Genomic DNA, 9,483 nt, shown 5'->3' with positions numbered 1-9,483 from the left:
CACTTTGAAAAGGTTAGGACAGTTCTCTTTGGTTAAGAAAGAATTCCAACCGTCTTGGCGCTTAATGGTAAAAAATCCTCTTTTAAGGGGTAAATGTTATAGCCTAAAAACCAACGGATATAAATAGGACACGTAGCTTCATCTTGTTCCTACACGTGTCCCTTTGCTGCAGCAGAAAAGTACACGGTCCAAAAAGTTGTATGGTCAAAAGTACACCTTTCTGAATAAAAAGAGTTATATTAGCCCTCCTTTTAGCCCAATCTGTACTTAGGCCCAGCATCTACAAAAAGCATTTTTGTAGAATGGATGATGTGTACTCTCCAATCAATGATCGCCACGTGTCATAAAAATATTGCTAAGCCAATCAGATGCTCCCAAATTAGGGTGACATCAAGGTACAACAATCACTTCAGACACTATAAATAGTCCTTGAAATCAAGGGAAAGGTACGTTTTTCAAAGCACTGTACTGTTATTCTACCATAAATTTTCTCTCTCTCTATCTACTTTCTCTCTCTAAAAGTTTTTAGACTTTTGATATGTTAGTTTGTGCTCTCAAGTTTGAAAGCTATTTTCTAGACTTGCTTTAGAAGATAGTGATTATGTTTTTTGTCCAAGTGTTGATGATTGGGATAAAATTGAGAAATTGGTTAAGATCTTGGAAGTATTTTATGAAGCTACTATGATTATTTCGGGATCAGAGTACCCCACTTCTACATTTGTTTCTTGGGGAGGTTTGTAGAGTCAAAAGGATGTTGGATAGTAAGAGTGATTCTAGTGATGTCTTTGTCAAAGAAATGGTGAAAAATATGAAACAAAGGTTTGATAAGTATTAGGTGAATGTAATTTGTTGATGTATATAGCTGTTGTGTTGGACCCTTAAATTAAATTGCAAAGTCTTGAAATAGTTTTCCCAACAATGTTTTCGCCCGATGTTGCTAGGGAGAACATTCATAAAGTTAAAGCAACTTTGTATGAGCTTTATGAAGAATATGTTCTTTTGTATTCTTCTTCAACTACTCGACAATGTAGAAGTACAACTAGTGCTAGTGATGGAGTTGGTGTTAGTATTGGTGGTGGGAAGAGGAAAACATGAATGTTTGAGCTAATACAAGTTGCAAGGTCTCAAGACATACCCAGGGTTCGGAAATCGGAAATTAAGTCATATCTTGAGCAACGGTGCTTTCTTGCAAAGTCTAAGGATCATGGTGCTTCTTTTGACATCTTGGGATGGTGGAAAGATAGAACTAGTGAATTTCCTATTTTATCTAGATTGACAGCAGATATTTTAGCCATTCCCATTACTACTATAGCATTTCAGGCTACATTTAGTGCCGGTAGTCGAGTGATTGACCCTTATAGGTCTTCCTTGATTCTTAAAATTGTACAAATATTAATTTGCACCAGAGATTGGTGTAGATCACTTCATGGGGTGAAGAGAAAAAAATAAGGTAAATCTTTCACTAACTTGGTATATCTACTATGGTGTATTAATTTTCATTTCATTTACAGTATATCTTAAGTCTTAACTAACTTTATTATATATACTTCAGGACAAGGCAGAACAGCCTAAGGAAATTATTATTCCTATCGAATAGGTAATCATATGTTGTTATGTTTTTTTTAAAAAAATTCCCTCATTTTTTTAGAACTTGACCAAATGCTTTTTATTTAACTTATGATTGTATGGTGTAATGGAAGTAGCATGGAGCGAGCATTGGAGGATTTAGAGCATATGACAACTTTTAAAATGGACATTTTGCCTTAAGAAAAGAATGGAATCTTTATTTTAAGTAATATATTGAATTTGTGTTGGTTCGTATATTATCGTTGTTGAACTTTTGTATTGTTGTGAAACTTTTGTATTCTTGCAACTTGCAAAACTTTTATATTGTTTTATTAGAATCATCAATGATGATAGAATCATTGAACTCACTTTGTACAGATTTTTCACAAAATAAATTTTCCAAACGAGCTTGAGCTCATGATCGAATTCGAGTTCGAGCCGAGCTCGAGCCAAGCCTGAAAATGAGCTTGAGCCTAGTCGAGCTCACGAGCCGACCTCGAGCCGAGCCTAAAAACGAGCTCGAGCCTAGTCGAGCTCACAAGCCGAGCTCGAGAAGAAAATTCTAATCACGTGCTTGAGCCGAGGTCGGCTCCCCCAAGCTCGTCGAGTTCATGAGCAGAGACGAGCCTAATGCTATTCGGGATCGACTCGCTCGATAAGCACCCCTACCGGTAATTACAGTGTCATCATCCTTAGCCCCATCTTGCCTCATGACATAGACTCTTCCTATCAGTGCTTGTCATGGTGGCTTACGATTTGCTACTCCACGACAAGCACTATTGTTACACCTGTAACAAAATTTGGTCATTGGAAGAGTAGTTGCCCAAGTATTTGAAGGATCCAAAGAAAGGAGTTTCTAGTTTAGATATGTATGTTAGAGAAGTGAACTTATTAACTTCTGCTTTTTGGGTATTTGATACCGCATGTGGTTCGCACATTATCTGTAATATGCAAGGCCTCAAAAGAAGTAGACCTTTTAGGAAAAGGAGAAATAGATATTCGTGTTGGCAATGGAGCACAAGTTGCTACATTGGCAGTAGGAGTGTATAGCCTAATTTTACCTTCAGGACTAGTTTTAGAACTTAATAATTGTTATTATGTTCCTGCTATCACAAAGAATATTGTTTCAAATATTGTTTTGGAGTTGGAAGGTTTTTCATTTATTATAAAGAACCATTGTCGTTCCGCCTATTTGAATGGTATGGTCTATGTCTTCGCTAAGTTATCAAATGGTTTATATGTGCTAGACTTAGAAACCCACATCTATAACATAGACAACAAGAAACACAAAGCAAATGATTCAAACCATGCATACCTATGGCATTGTTGATTAGGCCACATAAGCTCAAAGCGTATTGAGAATCTTCATAAAGATGGAATTCTCAAATCATTTGATACTTGTGAGTTTTGCTTGATGGGGAAAATGACAAAGACTCCTTTCACATGTTCAAGTGAGAGGACTACTGAGCTTTTAGCCCTCATACACACACCTATGAGTAATTTGGCTAGGGGAGGGTATAATTACTCATTACTTTTATCGATGATGTTAGCAGATTTGGATTTGTTTCCCTCATGTGGCATAAGTCGGAATCCTTTGAAAAATTAAAGAAATTTCATAATGAAGTACAAAACCAACTTGGGAAGAAAATTAAGGCATTGCGATCTGATCGTGGTGGGTGAATATTTATCTCAAGAACTGGGTTATCATTTGAACGATTGTGGAATACTTTAACAACGGACTCCACCAGGAACACCACAGTGAAATGACGTTTCTGAAAGAAGGAATCATACTCTACTTGATATAGTTCGATCCATGATGAGTCTTGTTGATCTTTCTATTTCATTTTTGGGATTTGCGCTTGAAACAGCGACATTCACACTTGAAAGAGCACCATCCAAAGCAGTTGAAGAGGCACCATATGATATGTGGACTGGAAACGTTCCAAAATCATCTTTTCAAAAGATATGGGGTTGTGGAGTTTATAAACATTTACTTTCTGATAAGCATTCACCCAAATCCGGTAAATATCTTTTTGTGGGTTACTCAAAAAATACTAAGGGATATTACTTCTACAACCGAAATGAAAACGAAGTATTTGTTGCTCGTAATTGTGTCTTTTTGGAAAAGGATATTATTTCCAGAAAAACAAGTGGGAGAAATGTATACCTCGAAGAAATTCGAGATGAGCAATAAATGGATGAGGTTAACACCTCACGAGAGGCAGCCTGGCACGAAAATTTTGAGGAGGCGGTGCATCCATTTCACGTACCTCCTACCATCCCACTTGGAGATACTCCCTGCGAAGTCACTCAACCAGTGAGGTAGAAACTTCTTATGTTGTTCCCTAACGTACGTTTAGTAGGACAATCATTTCGTCAAAGAGATATATTGATTTCCTTTTGACTGAAAGTTCTGAAATACCGATTTTAGAATCAAAAAAACCTACTAGCTACAAAGAAGCTTTGGATAGTCAAGACTCCAAAGATGGCTTGAGGCCATGAAATTTGAAATGGATTTCATGTCTGAAAATCAAGTATGGGACTTGGTTGATTTGCCTGATGGGGTAAAACCCATTGGATGCAAATGGATTTTCAAGTTGAAAACAGATAAGAATGGAAACATTAGTGTTTTCAAAGCAAGGTTGTGGCAAAAGGTTTCAAACAAATTCATGGTATAAACTATGATGAAACCTTCTCACTAGTAGCCATGCTGACGTCCATTAGGATACTCCTCGCGACTGCTGCCTTTCATGACTCTGAAATATGGCAGGTGGATAGATGTCAAAACCACTTTCTCGAATGAGTTCTTGAAAGAGGATGTGTACATGACACGACCTCAAGGTTTTGAAGATCTAGAAAATCTAGGGAGGGTATGCAAGCTTAAGAAGTCCATTTATGGACTAAAGCAAAGCACAAAGGAGTTGGAACCTCAGATTTGATGAGGCAGTCAAGAAATTTGGCTTTTTTTAAATAATGAAGAGGAATCTTGTGTATATAAAAAGTTAAGTGGGAGTAGTATTACTTTTCTAGTCTTGTATGCTTGAGTTAGTCAATGAATGGCATAAAATGTTTCTCTATGAAAGATCTAGGAGAGGCAGAGTACATAATAGGAATAAAGATCTATAAAGATAGATTGAAAGGGCTGATTAGACTTAGTTAAAAGACATATTGATAAGGTTCTTGCAAGGTTCAAGCTAAAAAACTCCAAAAGTGGTTTCATTCTCATGCAACATGGCATAACACTTGTTAAGACTCAGTGAACTTCGACTCTTGTTGAGGTCAAGCATATAAGTAATATTCCTTATGCTTCTGCAGTAGGATCCATTATGTATGCCATGATATGCACTCGACCGGATGTTGCATATGCTTTGATTATATGCAGCAAATACTAATCAAATCCAGGAGATGCGCAGTGGATTGAAGCGAAAAACATCCTTAAGTGCTTGTGGAGGACTAATGATAATTTTTTGGTTTATGGTGGAGATGAGGAGTTGGTTGTTAGTGGATACACCAACCCAAGCTTTTAGAGTGACAAAGTTGATTTTCAATCCCAATTTGGTTTCATATTTTGTCTCAATGGAGGAGCTGTGAGCTGGAAGAGCTCTAAGCAGAGTACCATCGCAAATTCTAAAATAGAGGTTAGGTATATTGTAGCAAAGGAAGTTGTTCAGATCAAAAAGTTCATTGGTGAGCTTGGTGTAGTTACTAGCATTGCGAATGGCATTGAGTTGCATTGTGACAACATTGGTGCCATTTGTAATCCCCCACAATTTTAAAGAATTTTCATAAATATATTAAAGTATTTATGTAGTTACATTTAAATCCAAACGAGTTTGGAAAATGATTTGACTTTTAAAAAGGGTTGACTATTTTAAAAGTCAACTAAAAATATTTTTCATAGCTTAGTAAAAATTGTAATGTTTTAATTAAGCATGTTTTAATAAGAGTTTTAATTACTAAAAGTATATTTGAAAAGGAAGCTTAATGGAATCGAAAGCCCAAAAGTGATAAAAAGGGAAAGGGTTATTTGATGACTAAAGTACTAATGAGCCCATCTTATTAGTCATCAAAGTTTCATTTATTAAAATCTCTTTTCCTAAGCCCAAAAGGAAAAGCCTCTATTTAAATATCCTAAAAACCCGAATTTTACCCTACACACTTTATTTCTCTCTCCCCTTCCACGTGACTCTCTTCTCTCTCTCACTCGGCGCTTTTCTTTCCTTCTCTCTCCTCCTTTGTGCGCCATTCTTGATCTTCTCTCAAAACTTGTTTCTTCTTCTTCAAGTAACGTTTCTTGTTGAACAAGAAACGTCACAAATCTTTGTTGGAGCCAAGAATTTGACCGCCGGTTTTCTTGTTCCGTGGTTGCTGCTGTACGGCCTTCCTCTCCTCCATTGTTGTGGTTGTTTTTCTTTTCTTCCTCTTCAAGATTCCATTAAAGTACTAGTTTTTTATATTATTTTATTAATAATTAGCATGTTTATGATTTAAATTACTTTTATATGCCTAAAATATTTCGGCTTATGTTTATTAGTATAATAAATTCCAGATTTTATATGTTAAGTTTTTTCAGTTTTTATCATGAAATTTATAGTTTTAGGGTTTTAATCACTAGAAACTATATTTATAAAGTATAAATCATGAGATTTGGTTAGTATATAATTTTATATGTATTAATATATTTTCAGAAGATTTATTAATTATAAATGCTGTAATTTCAGAAAATAGTATTTTAAGGGTTTTAAATGATTTTTGATCACTAGAATAGTTGTACTATACTAGGGATTAAAAATAACGAAAGTTTGGTATTTTAAAAACACGTTTAAGGGGGTTTTGATCGTTTTAAAGTTGCTGTAAATTTTTAGTACGAGATATTTATTTCATTATTTTATTTCTAGGCGGAGATTTCGTAGGGGACTTTTAGAGCGTAAAAGTGGCCTACAGATTTGTTTATACAAGGTACGTATACATTGTCTACGTGCTATATGATTTAGAAACATGCTCTAAGAATGTTTTATTTATTAGTATCATGTATAGGACTCTATTTGTTCATATATATGATTTACTAGAATTGTTTTACATGTTATTTGCCTATGTGCTACATGTAAACTAGAAGTATTTATGAGTATTAATGTTTGTATGGAAGTTTGATGCAAGCAGATAAGTCAAGTTTATGTATTAATTCGTGAGTGAATTAATGTAAGTAAGATTGAATCATGTTTTACATGGATTCTTGAGTATTATTATTATCTTATAAGAACCGTGGATCTTATTTGGTAAGTACAAGTTATACCTATATAAAGGTAAAGTTTATTCTTGGCTAGGTTCAACAAGCAAGTTAGTAAAGTATAAAAAGAAGTTAATTAAAGGAGTCTTGATTGATAAGTTGTGAACACTTGTTAATCCAAAGATAAAAAGGAATTCTGTTATGATTGTGTGATTTCTAGTTATGTGTTATTTGCTTGGTTGGTGTCAACACAAGTATTAAAATAATTCAACGTAAAGTGAAACGAGAATAGGTTATAGACTTTAGACTGGTGCACGTCTAGAGTTGGACACTAAGGGTTGGAGTACATGGTGGTAGCCTGTGGCTTTTCTAGGATTGGATTGATCACCATTCCTCATTACTTCAAAGGTTCCTCGATATCGCAGGTCATTTTGGAATATGTGGTAGCTCCCATATTTTCTATTTTCAGGTTGAGACAACTCGTCCAATAACTATTCCATTTAAAGAAAGAAATAAAGTTTAGAGTCTAGTTCAGTAAGAGTTGTCTGCAGATTATTATATGTTTTATTATTGTTTATTCCTGCATGTTATTTTGTAGTATCATGTTTAGGATTATGTATGTCTGATATGTAGTACTCAGCTTTGCTGATTACGTGCTTGTTGTGTGTGTGATCACGGCTTTGCCTATTGATCCTGTGGTGATCCTTCGGGGGAGCAGAGTCAAGACAACATTGACATTAGAGGTTCGCAGATGCATCTCATTGGGAATCTGGAATGGAGAGACTCTTGTATTATTAGTTTCATTTAAGTCGTTTTCATAGGAGCTTATGTTTTCAGACAATAGTTCTAAGTTGGTGTGTTTTAGTTTCTGACATTGTTTTTGATTTCATAAGTTTTAATAAAGTTGTTTTAGAAAGTTGTTTTCCGCTGCAAAATTCTGAGTAAGCCGAAACGTTATCACACGGGGGATAATGCCTTGGTATTTCTCTAAGGTTTATTATAAAAGTATTTTCTAGAAAGAGAGAAGTATCGGGGTGTTACACCATTGCTCAGTCCAAAGAACCTAGATCGCATCAAAGGTCCAAACATGTGCTCAGGAAATTCCATCTTATTCAAGAGATCGTTGGAAGATAGGATGCGAAAAGTAAGCTAGGTTTATACTAAGGATAATGTAGCAGATAATCTAACTAAATCGCTTGCTCAACCTAAGCATGAGTGTCACACTAGGTCTATGAGGCTTAAGCATATAAGAGAATGGCTTTAGGTTGTTTATTTCATATTTACAATTGTAAAGACATTTATTATGCTTTATATGTTTATCAATAAAAATTCGTTTCTTATTTAATTTTTTGGTTTAGTATTAATAAAATGTTCAAATAATTTGTGTTTTCAGATAGGATTATCGAAAATGTTTTAATAATGGAATCCTATAAAGTGAATCGAAATCACAATTTATTTAAAGTCCCTACTCTAAATCACTAAGTTGGACATAAGTGATTTATTTAAAAGACAAGTATATATTTAATTGACAACACAATTCCATGGGCTATGGAGACATAGAGATGTCTAATTGATTATATAGATGTATATTTGATACATTGAGACTTGACCTAATTAGATTCTAAAAGAAGAATCAAACTACTATATATTGATCCCCTTAAAAAGCATACTATATTTAGTGGATTCCTTATACATGAGTATGTCTTAATAACCATAAAATAATTAGTTTAACTTTGACACTGTTAAATGTCGTGCTGTAAAAGGAGGTTATAAAGCCAGTGATCAGGTGGGCTAAGAATTGAGTGGGAGTTATAGTAATACAAGAGTGGATAAGTCCTCCTATTAATAGGAATGATGTCTGGGCCTCTTAATGAGCAAGAATTGGAAAATTGCATGGCCATGCGTAATAGGATTAAAGAGTTAATCCTTATTTGAGCAGTTCGAACTCAGCGATCAAGGAACAAAATTTGAGAATAACATAATACTATCAAATTTAGCATCAAGTGACTTAAGGAATTTAACATTGCGCTCTTGTTTTCGGACAAGTGGGAGATTGACGGAATATGTCCTTAGACATCCCGACAATTAATAAATATAAATAGGAATTATATTATGAAGATAATAAAGTTAATTATCTTAGTAATCGTATTTTCTTGCTAGAGAAAAACTATGATTAATAGGACAATATTGATTGGACCGATAACTAAAATAGATTAATCCTATGAGGTCACACATTGTAGCACAAGTTGGACAAAGCAATCCAAATTCATTTAGGATTAGGATTGGGCTAGTCCTAACGAAAGTAGGAGGAGAATTAGTTCTCCTAACTAGCCTATGACTCTTCTATTATATATAGAATATAATATGTTAGGTGATGAATTCAATTAATCAGTTTCTTTTCAAAGAGAGAGAAAGTGAAACCCTAAACTATTCCCTCTAACAGACACCTATACCACCTAAAAACAAGAGATTTCTTCTCTTCCATTTTACCAAACGTTGATGTTCAATTGATGCTCGTGGACTGATTAGAGGAGCAACACTTGGGTTTTCGGATCTTCGAATTCAAAGCTTGCATACAATAACGAAATCACGCTACAAAAGTTTGATATTTAATCGCTATTAAATGATTCATGTGTTTGATTACATTTGCGATCCTATGATAAATATTAGAAAATTATTTGCTGAAATTC

The sequence above is a fragment of the Beta vulgaris genome, chromosome 4, assembly GCF_026745355.1.
Source record: "Beta vulgaris subsp. vulgaris cultivar EL10 chromosome 4, EL10.2, whole genome shotgun sequence".
NCBI lineage: Eukaryota > Viridiplantae > Streptophyta > Magnoliopsida > Caryophyllales > Amaranthaceae > Beta > Beta vulgaris.
This window is presented reverse-complemented; position numbering follows the sequence as displayed.